Source organism: Cydia pomonella, chromosome 17 (assembly GCF_033807575.1).
Source record: "Cydia pomonella isolate Wapato2018A chromosome 17, ilCydPomo1, whole genome shotgun sequence".
In the NCBI taxonomy this organism is placed as follows: domain Eukaryota; kingdom Metazoa; phylum Arthropoda; class Insecta; order Lepidoptera; family Tortricidae; genus Cydia; species Cydia pomonella.
In genome coordinates this window covers 6,189,474-6,210,422 of record NC_084719.1, presented here as the reverse complement: position 1 = coordinate 6,210,422, position 20,949 = coordinate 6,189,474, and positions in this window count along the sequence as shown.

Sequence of the window (20,949 nt, the reverse complement as noted above, 5' to 3'; positions counted from 1 at the left end):
CTATGCTAGTCAAGGTCAAATGTAGATATGCAAGAAATGTGGTCTAAAATATGTGAATAAGACGCCTGATGCTTCTAAACTTTTATCTGGCCCTAAGCTTTTTTTAACCAGCTTCAACACATGAAAGGAGGAAGTTCTCAAGTCAGTTGTTTTTTTTAAAGCTGACGAACTAACATTCTAACTTTTTACCATAGATACATACTTTTAACATAATAACTTTTTCGGCTCCAGAAGATGAACTTTTCGAAAACTATACGTCAGAATTTTAGACTGGAAAACTATCACGTATCGTTATCACCTATATAGTAAACGGCACCAGTAATGTGATGGTATAGACAAATCCTGTAAAATAAGTATTTAATTTACCATCAGTTTTTAAACGCCAGTAACATTTTACATTAAACAAGAGCCAAAGATCTGCTTAAGTTTAATTGTTCATTGATATTTGTTCGTTTAAAAATTAATGGCGCCATACATCCCATGACTGGAGCAAAAACCATAGTTTTAATTTGTTAATAATAGTTAAACCAATTGCAGTAGCTTTTATTAAATAGGTACATAGAAAAAATAAAGGACGAATAGGACATTCGACTTTAAACGCATAAAGTGGTAAACAATTTACAGGTGTCGATGAAATAATAAAAAATACTCCGAATTTTCTCTTAAAATGTCCCATGATTAACGTAATGATTTTTTCACAACGTCAGGTTATAATTATGAAAACTTAACCAACATCGAATATACCCAACAAGCTCTCATATATACTTAGTACCTACTAAACAAATTCAAGTCATGACATATTAAATATTTTAATCATATAATTATACCTTTAAGCATACTTCCTAACTAATTAATTGCCATAGACGTTTCACTTCACTTAATGACTATTTGATAACGCCCGCAGGTGCTTCCGATTACAAGCTAGGGGTGTCGCGCGCAGGAATGTTGCAGTGATTGCTTCCCACGCCAGATTACCGTGACGGACAACCCTGTCGGAAGGGGTATAATGTCATATGGGTAAAATGCAAGGCACATGCTGTAAGTTATTGTAAAAATTACAGTATTCCAATTTTTTTAATAAAGGAAAAAATATATATTGTCGTTTTTAATAGAGCCTTTCAAATTAAAAAAAATATTTCGTTAATATTTCAATACGAATAATAGAAGCCCTGTTAATAGAAGCGCTGGTGGCCTAGCGGTAAGAGCATGCGACTTTCAATCCGGAGGTCACGGGGTCAAACCCCGGCTCGTACCAATGAGGTTTTCGGAACTTATATACGAAATATCATTTGATAATACCAAAAAGGTGAAGGAAAACATCGTGAGGAAACCGGAGTAATCCCAATAAGGCGTAGTTTACCCCCTGGGTTGGAAGGTCAGATGGCAGTCATTTTCGTAAAAACTAGTGCCTACGCCAATTCTTGAGATTAGTTGCCAAGTGGACCCCGGGCTCCCGTGAGCGGTGGCAAAATGGCGGGACAACACGAGGACGATGATGACCTCACACATCTTGTTTTATTTAATTTCAACATCTACCCGCCCTTATTCCAAAACTCTATATGGCTTTACTATCTGAGGCTTCTTGACCATCCACATTTTCATTTTAGTTTTTTTTTTGCCTAGCCAAGATCTTTGATATAAAACGCCTCAAAACCTTAAATAATGTATGAAATAGTCACGTTACTTTTCGTAGCATCTCTAGTTGTTTCTGCCTAGATCAGAACTGGCATAGGCATCTATTTGACAAATAAATATTTTAAATGATAACAACGAAGACGTTCAAGAGCAAACCACCGCGTCACATTACTGCGTCTTTTATGGGTACAATTGTCCAGTGGTTTTAGTCCAAAAAGTTTTTCCGCTTTTCCTAATTAAATATTTTAAAATATAGGTAATACCACGTTGCATTTTCACCACACTCCAGTAACCAGCAGTGTGGGCAGGTCAAGCGTTAGGTCAGGAGTCGCCAACCGTCCGTCACGCTACTGCGTCTTTTGTGCGCACAATTAGCCAGTGGTTTAACGGTCGCACTGATTTATTTTTAAAATGGAACGTTTTTTTGACGTGATTGAGTTGGGTGCGACGCTGTTTTAACCGTTTTTACCCAATAAAGAAGGCAGGGTAATGTTTTTGAGTCTATGTCTATTTTTTGGCATGCCTGGCGGATTTTAACGTGAGATTTGTCTCATTAGGAAGAGTGACATTTATGAATAATGTTTTGTGATTTTAAATGAAAGATAGTAGATACTTACACTAGATATACGCGATCTTTGTCATATACTAGGCGTCAGCAATCTTTTCAATACGTGGTCCACGTTCAGGTCACCGGTGCTTTTGATTTGCTTGAAATTTGATTCTTTTCATGGGTTGGCTTGATAGGCAGGCACGAGGCACGAGGACCAGGCTTGGCTTGGCAGGGCCAGCGAACCGTAGTTTGGAGACCCCTTTCAAAGCCCATATTTAGTTTACAAATCAAGGTATATTTTTTTTTAAGTACTTGACATCTGATCTGGCCTAGTGGGTAGTGAACTTGCTTATGAAGCTGATGGTCCTGGGTTAGAATTCCAGTAAGGGCATTTATTTGTGTGATAAGCACAGATAACTGTTCCTAAGTCATGGATGTTTTCTATATTTCTGAGTACCCACAACACAAGCCTTCTTGGCTTACCGTGGGGCTTAGTCAATCTATGTAAGAATGTCCCTATAGTATTTATATTTATTTTATTATATCTATTTAAATAGGTAGATTAAGTTGAATTAAGCGATTGTGCCTCATGATACTTAAGTATGGGAGTATTCAACATGCACACAAAAACTGCACCAAATGTATGGTGTGGTCTCATACCTACTCGTATTTATGATCCATCTATGTAAGTTATTTGTGGGTAGATATAACCTCAGCAGTTGTTTGGTCATTGATTTGAAGCCCTTATGGGCCCTTATTAGTAATTATTTACTAATTAAACGTTCAAATGAAATTGTGTAATATGTACCTATTTTTTTATGACAAAGAAGGCAAACGAGCAGACAAATCGCCTGATGGTAAGCGATTACCGTTGCCTATAGACTCTCGCAATACTAGAGGGGTTGTATGTGCATTGTAAAATTGTTTCCGGGTTCTCAGAAGGAAGGTAGAGCAAGTTGGTGCCACCATCATCATTTTCCATCATTTTTGTTGAATTGTATTTTCCCAGTAATTATGGGAAAATTCCCAGGAAGAATGGTAATTTTCCCGGCAGTATAAGGATTTTACTGTGGCAAATGGGATACGGTTTTTAACATTTTTAAGAAAATTCAAGATGCCAATAAATGGTGACTGAATTTCGAATAATAAAATAGTATATTTCTGCATAATTTCTAAATATCCCTGTTGTCCCTTCAAGTGGGAATTTTCCCGGGAACGTTTCCGGGAATAATCCTATCTAGGGAAAATTCCCGGGAACGATGCATCACTTTGTTGGGTACTCTTGGTAGCTAGTAGCTACTAATTAATTATTACGTCACTATTAAATTTGAAGGTATGTTATGTTAGCCCTTTCGATGGATAAGGTTATATGCGTAAGATTTAAAGACCGTTAATAATTTTAATTGCATCAAAAACGCATTTACCTCGATTTAATATTATGTAACAAATTGAGGTTCATCAGTCTGTTAAAAATAGCAAAATATTTTTTAACGGACTGATCTTTTAATGTCTCTTTTAGAGTATTGTTTACTTCTATTATAAAAATAGATCGATTTTGCAAGACTTTTTTAAGTAACAAAAAACTAATAAAGGGAATAAAAAAGAAAACATTTATTCTGGTAAAAAAAACCCTGCCTTTACAATTTTGTTTTCTTCTGCCAAACTGCAAAACAGTTTGTTGACCATAAGAAATAGTATTTCTTCAATTGATTTTTTCTCATTCGCACCTACAGCTATTCCTCCCGCAAATGGTAGGTAAAATATAAAATTTTCGATTAAAACCAAGTACCATTTTCTTTACGAAATTTCTATGGAGTAATAACTTTTATAAATAATTCAAATTCAAATTCAAATCCACATGAAATACTCGCTGTATATACCAACGACGCAACAACTTATCTCAATTACCTACATACTTATCTAAACCTCCACCATTGGTATACATCCTCATACCATCTTTTTCAGTTTCAGCGGGGGCGGGGCAAAGGTCGTCCAATGAGGTCACAGGTCGCGACCCTCGACCCCGCGCTGTGCGATTGATTTGTACTTATGTGCGGAGGTGCGCTGTGCCGAAGTTTTGACGCCCCTGCGTTGGATAGGCTGACTGGAAGGCTTACTAGATGTGCTACATACATAGACACATATTGTCGGCTGACTGCCTAAGTATATGAAACAGGTAAAACTTTAATAAAATTAATATCGACGGCGGAGATGATGCTTAAAAAGGATCGTAGCGTTTATTGCTCCATGTACAGTCAGCATCAAAAGTAGCGGGTGAAATAACGTTTCATAAGTAACTACCATTCTGTAACAGCTTAACAAAAAGTGATTTCTTTAATATAGAACAACTAAGACTGTAAAAGATATACTTTAGAACGAGAATTTTAGAAATTTATCTATATTTGGAAAAGTTATCCGTTATATCAGATACTTTTGGCGCGTTGTTTCATCCGCTACTTCTGATGCTGACTGTACGTCTCTTATGTGAAATAACACCTTTTACAAGCAAGTGTGATGAAATATTTTTGTAGATAGATTCTACGGGAATACACATGATATAAAGTGTTTGAAGCTGAGCAATACCTAACGAGCATACGGATGCCATACCGATGGTCATAGGTTCAATCCCCGGCTCATTCCGTTGAATTAGTTTATCTGAATGTATCGTACTTGTAAAGGGTGGACTTGCAAAACATAGTAGAAAAATGTAAGAAAAATACATTAAATTAAAATGAATTTGCATTTAGGCTAAAAGAAGGCGAAATTTCACACAATCCTCTAAATCTTAATAAAAATAACAATACAAATCGTGTTTTTTTTTTAATTCAATGCATATATCCTTAAAATACGAATACGAGAACGAAGATGGTCGACTCAAATTTTACTACTTCAAAACTATCTTATGCAATTGATAGACGTCCAAGAAAAACATGCAAGGAACCCTGAAATAGGTATAGGGCAAGGGCGTCGCCAGCTGATGGGCTAGAAAGGGGGGGGGGGGGGGGGGTTCATATGGCTGATGTCCAAGGGGAAAGCGAAGGGCATACATATAGTTAGACATTTTGTACTCTAGGGGGGCAGCTGCCCCATTTGCCCCCTCTTGGCGACGCCCATGGGTGTGTGTGTACGAATCCTCAATCTGGGGTTAAGGTGTAGGCTGTAGCCAAACTCTCTTGCACTAGAGAGAAGGCCTGGATTTAGACCCTAGATATTTTCGCTATTATCGTGTCAACTAGAAAAACGACTTAACTAGCACTTACAATCTCACTAAGTAAAAGTAAAAAATCATTATTCATGCGTTCGATCCGTCCATACATTACCCTATCAAAGGCAACACTTTGAACGCAACTCAATGCCATGAAAGCCTTCGTACACTTGTTAGTTTCCCGCTACCACGTCTTCGAATTTCTTCTACACTTACCTCACACGACCTATCCATTGCGTGCTTTCCAACGTCTAGTGTAGTTAACGTTGTGAGTTGAATGGTAATGGATGGGGTGTGAATGAGTTTGGTAGTGTGTGGTTGTGTTGAATGGTGTGCTGTGACGTGGGACTGTCAATCACAATCAGGCCCGACCACCCGCGCGATTAGGCACGGGTTAAGGCTTTGGAGATGGATAGAGTGGGTTTAGATGTAAATTAATTTAACAATAGATTAATACAGGGTGCACAGTAATTCATGGAAAACTTCTAACCACCGACAGGGCACCTTAGGCTGCTCCAGAAAATGCACTTATTAGGTCTACTAAGAGTTTTCATGGTTTTTTGTCTTCACCTTGCTTCACAGTATTAGATAAACTATTTAAAAAAAGTTGATCATTATGTTTTCCATACGTCCTTTTCACCATATACGATTTAAAAAAAAACTTAGTTTCTTTGACTTTAATGATCGACTGCATGCCACAAATTAAGAAATTTCTCGTCCTGTGTTTTGATGAATACATAAAAACAGAAAAATGTTAAGAATTTTCGCAAAACTCACCCCGTGCCACTCCAGACGCAAAGGAGCCCATCACGCTTGCCGCGTTGTCACGTTGAACGGTGATTGAAAACAACAGGAACAACCCGAAGCGAGGGGTATGATCTTATTTTCAAAACAAATTGGTATTATTTTAGACATACATCTAATTATATTAGTCATTTATTTTTGGATTGTGTAACTTTATTGTGTAAATTTAAATATATATATATATATATATATATATTGTATTATATTATATTGTATATTTATTAGTATATTAGGTATTGTTTTAATACTTATATGTAGTATGTGTGTTTGTATTTAATAGTCTCCATATTTAGCTCCTTGCACTACCTGTTGACTTTTGTATGAGTTCGAAATTTCCTGCTACCTAAAGGTTGTCTGGAAGAGATCGCTTTTTAGCGATAAGACCGCCTGTTGTTACCTGGTTCTATTTTCCTTTAAAAATCATTTGTAGTTTTACATGTATGTAAAATGAATAATTGTTGGTGCAATAAAGAATATTTACTTACTTACTTACTTACTTACTTTATAGTATTACAATTTTACAAGAAGACAAGAACTTCTAAATACATTGGGGGGCGTCCACAAATTACGTAACGCAAATTGGAGGAAGGGAGGGGGTCAGGCCAAGCGTTACGGTCCTGTTACGTTGGGGAGGGCGGGGGGTCAATCATCGGGGTGCGAGTCATCGCCTAGGTGTACCTACAACGCCGGTTACCAGATATCCGTCCGTCTGTCCGTCTTATCCATATCACACATAACTCAACACAGTAAAACCTCTATAACCAACAGTCTCCGCAGCACCACTGTCCAATTTCAACAATTGCCTATTAGGTGTACAAGCAGCGCCGTTTACCAAATATCCATCTGTCCATCTTATTAATCTCACACATAACTCAACACAGTAAAACCTCTATAACCAACAGTCTTCATAGCACCACTGTCCAGTTTCAACAATTGCCTAGGTGTACAAGCAGCGCCATTTACCAAATATCCATCCGTCCGTCTTATTAATCTCACACATAGCTCAACACAGTAAAACCTCTATAGCCAACAGTGCCCACACCACCGCTGTCCAATTTCAACAATTGCCTAGGTGTACAAGCAGCGCCCTTTACCAAATATCCATCTGTCCATCTTATTAATCTCACACATAACTCAACACAGTAAAACCTCTATAACCAACAGTCTTCATAGCACCACTGTCCAATTTCAACAATCGCCTAGGTGTACAACGTCGTTTACCAGATATCCGTCCGTCCGTCCATCTTATTCATCTCACACATACACTGAAAAAAAATAGATAGCCGAACTGGTTTTGTAACTTTACTAAATAACTAAACTACGGTTATAAGAAAATAAACTTTGCATAAATTTACAAACTTATTTTGTAGTGTATACCCAGTACCTGAACACTGATAGCCAAACACGGTTTTGTAACATATAACACATAGTTCGCAATTCCCAATTTTTGTGTAAACAGTAACCAAAATTTTGTTACAGTTATGCAAACATTTCTTTCAGTGTAACTAAACACAGTAAAACATCTACAGCCAACAGTCTCCACACCACCGCTGTCCAATTTCAACAAACGCCTAGGTGTACAACGCCGTTTACCAGATATCCGTCCGTCCGTCCGTCTTATCTCCATCTCACACATAACTCACTACGAACAGTTATTTCTAACTTTTGTTCCTCGTCACGTTTGGTTACAGTGATGTGAGAATTGTTATCAATTAATTCAATTATAATGAGGGATTTTTTAAATACTACGTCAGTGGCAAATAAGCATACGGCCCGCCTGATGGTAAGCAGTCTCTGTAGCCTGTGGACGCCTGCAACTTCAGAGGAGTTACATGCGCGTTGCCGACCCTAACACTCCGCATCCGCACCCTCGTTGAGCTCTGGCAACCTTATTCACCGGCAGGAACACAACACTATGGGTCTAATATTATTTGCTGCGGTTTTCTGTTAGGTGGAGGTACTTCCCCAGTTGGGCTCTGCTCTAGATCTGGAATAACATCCGCTGTGCTGTGCCCTACCACACAAAGTGAGATGACATTCACAATGGCCATACATCTCTTTTGGACGTTAGTTTAAGGACGTACCCGGGTCCAAAAATAGCTAGCAAGGTATGTGCAAAAAATCTCTGGCCACACATTCTCTCATCTCTGGTTTTTAAAAACAGGGTTAAGATTTTCAAAAATGTTTTGTGATGAAGCGAATACTTTTTTACAAACTTTTTTTCAAATAATCGCTTCGAACGTCGAACATTATGTGTCCCCTCCTCTCTTTTGAACCGAGCGTATGAAATATATGAAAAAAATCAATGACGTGAAATGAAATGACACAGACCACCTTACGTACCTAAAGTCCGACCAGCAGTGGCAGCATATGGTTCCATTTTTATCGCTTGTCACTATGCCTGTCACTTGGTGACAAACGATAAAGAGCCAACCATCTTAGCCATCTACAGAAATACATATGTGATACTTGTCAAGAGGGCGCTGTTATTCTCATGTATAGGATGATAGTTCAGTTTAGTATGAAAATTGTAGTTCCAATTGAATTCCGAAATATGGCGCGTGATCATATACTACTGGTCAGGCTTTACTATCAAACCAAATTTCTAAAACATAACTTTCATTACTTGGGATTTTTGGATGCGCAAAAGGTAACACAGTGACGTCAAGACACAACGACCGACACGTTTATGACGTCACTATATCCCCCGAACAGCCTTCGCGAGGGTGATTTTTTACGCCACCGCTATTTCATCAAATTCGGGGTACACATGAGATGCTGAAGTAAAATATTCGCTGGGGTTTTGAGGATTATGTTTTAAAATACAATGAAAATCAATAATAAGCTTCTTATAAACGTCGTTTTGACGACCGGTCTGGCTTAGTGGGTAGTGACCCTGCCTACGAAGCTGATGGTCCCGGGTTCAAATCCTGGTAAGGGCATTTATTCGTGTGATGAGCATGGATATTTGTTCCTGAGTCATGGGTGTTTTCTATGTATTTAAGTATTTATAATTATTTATATATTATATATACTCGTATCGTTGTCTAAGTACCCTTAACACAAGCCTTATTGAGCTTACTGTGGGACTTAGTCAATTTGTGTAATAATGTCCTATAATATTTATTTATTTATTTATTTATAAACAATAGAAGAAAGGAGATCCTCGAAGAAAGGAGGTGATTTTTATAAATCATATTAAGAAAGAACGCTCTGTAACAATCCACCAAAATAGAAAAGTTAAAAGTTTGATATCTTCAATCCGAGCACGGACTTCCTATAAAACTTCCTCCTTTTAGGAAGGAATAGAAGGACACCTCATTTATCTAAATGGTCTCGAAAGTTTCGAGGCAAGACTCAAAAAGTCTCTAAACTTGTAATTTTCCCAATGGAAGTTTTTATGATTTCTCAAAACTTACGAATACTTACTTAGATACGAAACATTCATTTTCTTTAAGTTTTACATATTGAAATCTTGCCAAACACCCACACCTTTTTACATGCATAATAGATCTCACTAAAATATAACCCTTCTTGTTTGCTTTGCTGTTATCCGATGGTTCGAACGACGAACTTAGAATAAAAAGTCCCAAATATCTGAAGATGTATCGTCGGATGCCACCCCACTGATATTCGGCCCTCATTTCATTTGGGCACTCAAGGAAGTGCCGGCACTTGTTCCGTGGATAACTTGTCACTTAAGTTATAGTGCGTGGGACTAATCAGAGAGATTGGACGTAACGTTGGAGACATATTGACTTTTTAGAAAATTGCATTACCCAATTGTGTTTTTTATTTCTATTTTATTTGTCATCTTCGCCTAAAAAAGAAGTGGAATGGAATGGTGGACTGTAATTAATATAAGTTTTTGGCAAAAATTTCATTTTTGGTACAAGCTTTTATCGCTGACTTTACTTTTCTTTCCACAGGCAACTAATATTCATCGAGACAATTCTAAAAACCCCAAACACAATTAGGTTACGTTGTTTGTTTGTTTTATCACAGAGTTCCTAAGGCCACCTCCTGTCTCCATCATCAGATCAGTTCGATGGTACCATAATATTGCATTGTCACCCGACTTACATATGTATGCTTCAGCTTCATCGGAAACCGGGAAGTGGGTCAAATTTATCTTGCAAGATTTGATTACAAACAAACAACGGTCAAATGAAAGTAAATAAAAGCTTGTAAAAAGGGAGAGTTATAACTTCGATAGTAATTTAATTATCAATATTTACAATAAATCAGAAAACCACATTAACGACACAACCAAATGTAAAAAATTTGCCTACAGTAATCAGAATGTTAATTTCTTTTTATTATAACAACTAATTATGTTTGAACGTGTCAAACCTTGCCAGTTACATTTGACCCACTTCCTTCCTTCAAAATTTACATACATATGTAAGTCGGGTAACAATGCAATATTATGGTACCATCAAGCTGATCTGATGATGGAGAAAGGAGGTGGCCATAGGAACTCTATGATAAAACAACGCAACATAATTGTGTTTTGGGTTTTTAGAATTGTCTCGATGAGTATTAGTTGCCTGTGGAAAGAAAACTACAGTCAGAAATAAAAACTTAAGTATACCAAAAATGTATTTTCTTTCCAAAAACTCGAATATCACTGAAATAATATGAAATGTCACATAAACCAGAATTCTCGACTATAGGTACTTACAGGATTTTACGGCAGATTTCCGTTTGAACTTCAGAAAATGACGAAATTGTCTGAGAATATTTTTTTTGTGCTCATTAATGTTGTTTAAAGTGAATAATTGATTGATAGCTTATTATGCAGTTACCTAACGCGGAGTGTGCAGCTTATGAATAATTAATTTTGAAAAGCGCTTTTTAATATTCTTTACTTAATTCATACCCGGCAAACCATCGTATACGGCATCGTATACACTTTGGACATTGGCCAAATAATCATAAATATGATGGAAGCCATTTTATAAAACAAGAAGGCTGTACGCTAGTGAATCCTTTATTTAAACGACAAATGGGAAAATAAGGTGAAAGTCAAGAAAAAAAAAATTACAACTTATAGAATATTTAAAAAATGCGGGTGTCAAATCGCTCTATCAGTCGACGAATTGTAAGCGCGACAACTGTCAGTCGTGACGGGTCTTATCTTGCGGGTAAAAAACGGACCCCAGGGGTGGTTTCCACCCTCACAGTTCTGGCTAAAAAGTAACGGTACAGTTAAAAATATTTAAAATTGAGCCGGAAAAACTTGACAATGACAATTTGAAACTAAACGTACATACAGACTTATTTTTTTAATTGATATGTAATTAAGTAGATAAATTCCCACAGATGGATTATTGAGGAAGATTGCTATATTTTGGAGAGATTTTCTTGCAGATTTTGTTATTTCTCTACTATGTACAAATAAATGATATTGTTGCATCCCGTGCTTTTTTGAAATTTTGCCTACAACACCACGCCTATTTCGCGGCTATAATAATTTGCACTTCTTATTAAATTCCTTATTTCATCGTGAAGGTAAATCACATATTATATTAGTATTAGTGTAACATTATTAAATTCTTTAAAATAACTAATTATACATTAATAATAATTAATTAATTATAAAATTTAATATCTCCATATCTCGCGCTCCACGTAGGTAGTTTATAAGTTTATTATTTGTTATTAAGTATAATTAAGTATAAGTATCTTGACTATTTATGTTACTAACCATGCTATGGAACATACACATGTTCTGAAAATAAATTGAATTGAAATACAAATATTTGGTTTATGTTATACAGACAAACAGACACACCCACTTTGTCAGTAGAAAAAGGCGCGAAATTGAAATTTTCTATGGAAATTCAACTTTTTGCACACATTTTTAAATGGTATCCCCTTTTTCTAGTGACAAGGTGGGTGAGTCTGAGTATATCTAGCTTATTAATTATTATTATACTAGTATTAATTTTATGTGTTATTGTGGTGTCGCATGTTTAAAATTTAAAATTTATGTTAAAAGTTTTAATGGAAATTTGATATATTAACGTTGGTAAACGCATAGATGTGTAGAAATATGGTGAATAAATAGGTTACTTATTTTGTTTCATTTGCACCATCTGTTCCTAAACCGTCTGCGCGCTAACACCTCAAGATTGTGTCGGCGGGAATCAAATATATTTATGACTATGTAAATTGTCTAAATCTACAGCGAATTTCAAATCGCGGTCCGAAGTATCCGCAATAGAACCTTGAGAAGCATTCGAACTTTTGAAATCTAATCTGATTTTGATATTGTTTTGACTATATTTGCAGTAGATAGATAGATAGATAAACCATTTATTCGCTTGCCACAATACACACAACTAAACAAAAAAATAATACAAACAATAGCAACACCAAAATAAAAATTAATTAAAGAACAAAAAGCATCAATAAAAGGTAATGTGTGCTGTGTGCGTTGCAGCAAAACAAAAGGGCAGTACGTCTTACTCGTGTTTTTTCAAAATCTTGGACATCTGATTCTCATAGATCATAAATCTTTCTAGAATAGTTAGCATTTTGAAAACTAACTACTTACCTAACTAACTTTTATACATTTTCATATGTTCATGCGAGCTACCTGACCTAGTGAAAAATTACATTCGGTTTTTTCTATTCAATCAGAAATGAAATTGCATTAAACTGCTAGTAAATCTTTGTGAAACCCGTAAAAGGCAAGATCTGTAGAATGCAGATTTTCTAGATTATTACTATATTTTTGCAAGCTTTTATTTAACTTGTCCTCTGTTAGCATGTATTGTATGTTTGTGTGGGTCAAATTTTGGAAGCTAAATTTGACCCACTTCTCGGTTTCCTATTGATCTAAAATTTTACATTTACATATGTAAGTCGAGTGACAATGCACTTATTATGGTTGGTTTATGGTACCATCGAGCTGATCTGATGATGGCGACAGGAGGTAGCCATATGGGAACTCTGTGATAGAACAACGCAACCTAATTGTGTTTGGGGTTTTTAGAATTTTCTAGGTCATTATTAGATGCCTGTGGGAAGAAAAGTACAGTCAGGGATAAAAGATTGTATCAAAAATGAAATTATTGCCAAAAACTTATTTGCATCTACTCGTACGTTATAACTTTATAGGTGAAAGACATTTAATATTGCTCCACATACTGAATATGGTCTGCATACCAATATGTCTTGAATCCAAATCCAAGACATATTCAATTCAATATTGCGCCATGTAAGATGCACTGACTGCGAACAAAGTCAAATCATTATCAAATCAAATTTCGATGTTTAAATTTCGAATACCACTCAGTTTACCTTGTTAGGCAACAGTTGTGGGTTATTGGGGACGCTGTAGCTTCATTTATAGAATACGTTGCTTGAGTGTGAGATGTAATATCAAGGAACGTGCGATAATAAAAGCTTTGATTCGACTTTCCATATGTAAAAGAGGGCGTTTTTAGTATGTGTTCTTATGGTGATAAACTTGTAAAGTTATTCATACACAAAATTAAAAGCACTGTTGATTCTACTCCCGTCCTAATTTCTCGAGTATATGCAATCTTTAAAAGCTAGGCGTTTTTTACCAACAGGCCAATTGAACGCACATTGACATAATGACTGTACTTGAGTCATAGTTTTTAGCTTAACACTTTCATCACGGCAATTAGTTAACAATAGTTCACATCGGATGAAAATATACTTTTATCGGTCCTAATCAATACGACACAGCAGCGAACGTCGTGTAGACCCCGTAGTCCATCAGACTCCATTCTGATATATCTTTAATAAGTTTTCAAGTTTCAATGAAGTGAATGAGGTCAAAAATCATCACTTATGTACGATCAAAATCCTGTGATTCCAGCTTACCACGGTGACAAACGGGACTTTAAATTTCAAAAGGGACACTGTCCCTTTCCTATATTTGCTTACCGTTTATGAAAGACTTTTGTCAAGATCCTACATTCCTATTCCAAAATCCCACAACCTCCTATATTATACACTTTTATAATTGGAAAATAAATCTTATCATTTGAACATAAAGTTCTTATTTCATTACATAGCTAATGGGATATATGAGAATTGGAAAGAAACGATGAGTTTGACGTGATTAATGATAACCCTACGAAGAAAACAAATGCCAGCACTAATGATATGTTTAATTGTGCCGAATAATTGTCCTGGAACCGTTTGCTGTTTGTAAATAATACACAAAAAATGCACATTGCATAACGATATGTGGACTGAGGTTCCGTATAATTTTTTGTAAATTACTGTGAATAATTTCGATCAAACCTACAACAGTTTTTTTTATAGTTAGTCATTTGTATATTCATGGGTAATTTCAAAGATTATTAAAACCATATTATTACTTTTATTCTGGATATGAAAGCGCCATAGACGCAATTGGAGCTTGAGTCCTTTATGGACATACGAAACACTTTGGTCAATAAGTTGCTAGGCTTATACCTATAGCAATGCACCTATATGAAGTTTGGTTCTTAAGGTTAATATATTAATAGATTAACTAAGTTTACATTTAAACCTCAGCGCATAATTCCACATCTCCCAATTCCTTCTACCGGTGAACCCTAAATCGTACGTTTACAACATTACCGCTAAACGTCCTTTTGTGACCTGTTTGCGCAGATGACCGACACGGGAGCTGTCGGGACATCATTAATTACGTAATTGTTATGGTTTTCGCACGGATGTCCTGATTGTCCTGGCTTGGGACCTTCCGATTTTGCCGACTTGGACATCTTTTGTCCCAAGACGCAGTAACTATTAGGGTTAAAAAAAATCCCGATAGCTTCTGGCTTGGGATACTTTCGATTACTAAGCTATCTCCGATTTTGCTTAACGTCGTAGTAAAGTAAGTAGCAATTTGTGAATTTCGGTTTTTACGGTAGGTCCTCTGATTTTCAAATGTACTTACTCTTACTTATGGTTGCTTACTTATGGCTTAGATTTTGTCCTGAGTACTTCTCTTTACTCTCACTAAGTAGGTACTGTACCTATACCCAGTCTCAAATTTATATGCCTGTCGGCGAAACAGTTTACACATACTTTTTGTACTTACCAACACTTATCTATGTTTACAAATAAATCATTTGAATTGATTTGAATTAAATTCAATTAAGTTGTAATTAGAGTGAAAGAGAAAAATGCCCGTAATTGACGAACTTCGATTTTCGCGGTTATAGCCCAGATGGTGTACTGCCTTTTTGGCGAGAATTGTATTGTCAAATTTCACTTGCCAACCAACTTTTACCAAATAATTATTCGGCGAAAAGGCAAAGAACCGCCCAGATGTGTACCTGCCTTGGAAACTTTTTTCAAGCAACCATTTTCGGTGTGGTTAGGTGTTCTTCATAAGAAGAACGTAGGTACATGTTTTTATAGGCAACGCGCTCGTGACAACTGACGTCGCCAGCTATACCCAACGTCTATCTATAACACGTTACTAGGTATCTGTAGAGAGTCGATTACTGCTGAGTCAGGATCACTACCAGGGATCGTTTCATCGTTTTTGTCAAGTCGTATAACGTCAACCTAAAATTCTTCAGATTTGCTTAGGCACTCAAAAAGGTAATTTCATTTCCTCCTAACGAATGAAACTTAAAAGATACAGTATAAATTCCTACTCAATAGCACAACAACCATCAATCCAGCGATTAAATTTCGCACTAAAATTAAAAAGCGACAATCTTTTGTCACACTCTCAAATCCTAATAAACGTGACAGAATAAATCTCGCAGACCGGTCTAACGGCCGTATTAATAATCCTTTTTACCTTTGTTTATCCCTTTGTTGCTTAAATTATGCATGTCCATTAACTTCTTGAGTCCATTGTGGGGTGTGACTGATTGGGTAGGGTCATCTAATGATGGGAAGTTACGTAGGCAAATTTTGTGCGAAGTTTTTTGGAGATTGATTAGCTTTAGAGTTATTCCCACGTTGGGTTAATGTTGAAGATGTAACGGCCCATCCGTACAGAACTGGCGTTGCTATAACAGTTTAGTATAAGTGGATATAACAATTCTTATAACTTAGTGGCAGCTTCGTTATATGGGCACTTTCGTTGCTAATTTGACTAACCAAGGGACTTTCAAAAATTTTCAAATACAAGCAAGCACTTAATTGCCTTTTTTGGAACGTCCATAATAACTAATACCATACCCTACGCATATTCAAACTATACCTACAAAGCTTCTTTAAGATCTAGTAAGTTCCTCTTTTTCTCTTCCTCTCGCATAGGCGTGAGCGAGATGAAAGAGCGTACCCAGGAGCGCGGATATCATGTCTTTTTTATTTTAATACTTTGTACGTTTAAATAAAAAATAAGTAATCGATACCGTCCGTACCGTAAGTGATTGTCTTAAATATTGCCGATTATTAGAAGCAATTTTCATATTTTTGGCATTTGTGCTTAATTCGTTACAAACGTTTAAAGTGATTTGTTTTTCTATCGAGCGAAAGTCAAAAACTCTGAATTCGAATCGATGCAGTCCTTGAGAAAAATTTATGGCAGCCTTATTGTGATCCAAAAAGCGCGACGATTTTTCAAAATCTCCGTTTTTTGAACCTACTGCACCTAAACAGCTTTATTTCGATTGGACCTTTTGAATCACATTAAGCTTGACTAGATTGATGTGCCATCAGAAATTTTCAAAAATTTCGAAATTTCCACGTTGAACTTGCATATCTGTATTTGATAGTAAGTAAGCCTAAGTCAGTCAAATCCTTTAAATTATAACTAAGGCCACAAAGCATCACAGAAACCTCATACGTTTAAAACATGCATTAGCAAAACCAAAATCTATAATAACATAATCTGTCCCCAACCCTTTCACCGCCGCAGGCTTTAATAATGCAATGCCATTAGTTAACCCGCGGCCATCTTCCCCGCACAGGATTACCTTTACTTATCACTTAAAAATTAACAAGGTAATGGAAGAAAAACAGCAAGATTAAGAGGGATACCACGTGGTCGTCAATACAAAAAGAGAAAAAAAAATTCCACTTCTAAATATTCTCTATTCTCCATGATTTTTTAGTATGTTATTGACACAATCAAAAACGAGGTTTAAAGAATTTCCTTTTTTTCAAAATTTTCAATACCATTTTTTTTCTACTTTAAAAAAAAAAATCGATAACAAAATGAAAATGATTTGTTAAGATTTAGTTACTGAAAAACGTTTTCTCCCGAAATGGAGTTTCATAGAAAAAGTACCGTTATTTCGCTAGGATCGCACAGCTATTGTATCCTCTTAACTCTGCGCGAACGCTTATGTAGGACCAAATATAAAATTTTGAGGGCATATAATGGCTTTTTTAAGGCGGAAGGTGTCCCAGATGGGCGCTAATCGGCGGCAGCACTTGTTAAATATTAAAGCAGTCTAATTACAACCCCCTACCCCTCTCTAATGGCTTTTAAAACTGATTCCCGCCCCAAGGATGCGTATTTGATGACAACTTTCGTCGTTTTGCGGCTTTCACAATAAGGGACGCATGTCGTTTTGCTCTCCGGTTATTATTCCACGATTTGGCGTCTGCTTCTTTGCGTTCGTTTGAAATATTTTCAAACTTCTCATTTACTCACTCGTATACCTCATTACTGTACCCCTAGTGTAAATATTTTCGACAGCGAAACGTGACGTACGCGTTTGCGTTAAGTGTCATTTTGTATGAGATTTTTGACTTTCCAAAACGTCCCGCTTGGCGCGCTGTTCAAAAACCCATACAAAATGAGACTTAACGCAAACGCATACGTCACGTTTCGCTATCGACTAAATTTACACTAGGGGTACTGATCACAGTAAATTTACTTACTCTTACGAGGTCGAGAATTGCACTTAATTGTATGATTTACAAACTGTACAGAAAATAATTCTTAATAAGTATATTAGCATTCTCCAATGCATATACGATACTGTTATTCACAACAACGCATGCCTTGATTCGTACGAGTAATGTCATGTTTTGAAAGGTTAGATTTGACAAATCTACGCGTCATTTTAGATGACACGAACTATAGTGATCTGCAACAACTAAACAAGGTATTAGTTAAAACCTGGTAAGTACTTTACTTTAGACTTTAAACAGTTAATATTTGCACAAAACAATCAAGTTGAAAGAACTGCTTGTTTTTAATGTTGCATAAGATTTAAATTACGTATGTATATTGAGATGCGATTACATTTCAAAAATCCTTTATGGAACACATGTGACACGTTTTAGAACACTCTGAATGGGTATTTAACATATAATTAATAATCAAACGAACTTACCTGTGAAGTTTGATTACAATTATGCGAGTATCCAAATCCAAGACAACAAATATAATTTACTAGCAGCAGTACACGTTATCGTGCAGTCCAAGTCACACATTTTAGAGATTATAGTATTTAAAAAACAAGTTCGCGCTGTCCCTCTCACTCGCTACGCTGCGTTCCTGCTTCGACATCGCTCCTCCAGTACTCATTATTTCAGAGTTATTTTTGTGTTATTAACAGAGACTATTTTATTTTCATTTTTGGGGATGGGGGGCGGGTCTTTGTTGTCTTGGATTTGGATACTCGCATAATTGTAATCAAACTTCACAGGTAAGTTCGTTTGATTATTAATTATACTTCGTATCCAAATCCAAGACAACAAATATAATTTACTAGCAGATGTTCAGAGCTTTGTATTTAAATTCAAATCCTGAATGCGAAAATAAAATAAAATATCGATATCAAATCAGTATGTTACGAACATACTGATATTATTGATTTTGACTAAAGAGAACAACGTACCACCTAGAAGTTATTAATTTATATCCAATTTAAATAATTATTTATGTATCCACATAGTATAAATGTAAAATGTATGTATAGCATAATAAAATTAAGGATTGAAATTGCTCTTGGTATTTCATTTCGTTAATATTAAAAAAGTATAAAACTTTATTTGATTTCACTGTAGTATATTGATAAAGTTGTATATATCTTAATATTCACAAGGTACAACTATTTTTATGTCATTTACAAGCCAGGACGCCATTAAGTGTAAATGTGTTTTCAAGCTTTAGTTGGCTCTAAATAAGTTTTAGATGGGCATTTTCTGTCTGTAACCATATAAACAAACCATTTTGTATAATTTAGAATTTACCAACCATTCTCTGGATGTAATTACAACGGAGACAAACAAGCATACGGCCTGCCTGATGGTAAACAATCACCGTAGCCTATGAATGCCCGCTACTGCAGAGGTATATTACATGCGCGTTACTGACCCTAAAATATAATCTAATTTTATGTTACGACACTTTAAAGTTAATTTTGAATACAGCAATCAATACTTTCCTCGGTAAATAGCCTTTGAGTGAGGTAGATAAAGGAGAATTTTCTTCATTGTAAAGCTACCATAAATATCAAGGCTATATGTAAGTACTTTAAAACTAAGTCTGGACAATTACTAGTAGAGTATCCTGTAGGTATTAAGTATTTGAAACTTATCACTTTGAAAATATAGATGGACTAATTTTAGTTATTACCACAGATCAAGAAATAGTAATATGATATTATTTATAACTAAATAGCTAATCTCATCTGCTTATGCGTATCTGAACGATGATGGCTACTACGCTAACAAGTGGCAAGGAACTTAGGTAGATTATGTGTTGAGTTATGATATATTTGTGAACAAAATATCTGGCATGACTTGTAACTTGTACTTCATTTTAAGGAGTAACATTTTTTAACGTTACCTACAATAAAACTGTACAGTGTGCATTGCGACGAAAAATGAAAACTATTTAAGCTTTCTTTTACAGCAAGACAATATGACAACCCGAGCATTTACATTTCAGACAATAATAATGTTATTGTTAAAGGATTTCAACCCTTTATTGCGATTATTAATCTAGCTACTTAGCGCAAGCGACTGCAACACGTGGCAGCATAACTCTAGTTGCATGGTTGCACAATTTACAGCACTTATTTCGCGTCGCGGGATAGTGCATCAACGGCGGTTCACCTCTTGTTTGATGCGGCGATGTTCCCCTGAAGTTTGGAGCTGAGAATCCGTAAGTAAATTGTACCGGATTTATTACATTAGGCTCGTTGGTATATTCTTGACAGCATATCAAAGCTGACGTTTGAAGTTATTAGGAGTATATAACAGCGTGATATGAGTACGAATCATAAATTTGGGTTAAAGGGTTTACAGATATATTTTTTCCTATATGTTGTTTACATACAGCATTTCTTTGTCTGTAAGGGCAATGACATTGCGTACATTTTGTTTAAGGTATTTTAGGCCGCATTAACACCTATTAAATTACCTCAGCGTAACAAGAACCTCCTTTATATTTCATTATTTTTACAAGTCCTGTAAACTTTAGCTCAACCTTAAATATTTTTGCTCTTTAGTCCCTTATATTTACATGCGTAAAGCTACTTCCAATACTATTAAAGTCTTCAATCATTACATTGGCATCAACACTGTTATAGTGGAGCAACGTTATATATCTTTGACGATATCATTTTGAGATATGTATAATGACCGACTGTAGACCGAAGAGCGAAGTGACCGAAGAGCGTAGCGACCGAAGTGCGAAGCGACCGAAGAGCGAAGCGACCAAAAGGAGCAAAGCAACCGAAGAACCAAATGACCGAAGCATTATAACCTCGACACTTAAAATGAAGCACATATAGCCTCGACGCTGCGAAAATGGAGGCCTCGATACGATTATTGTGGAATTGTTACATATAAC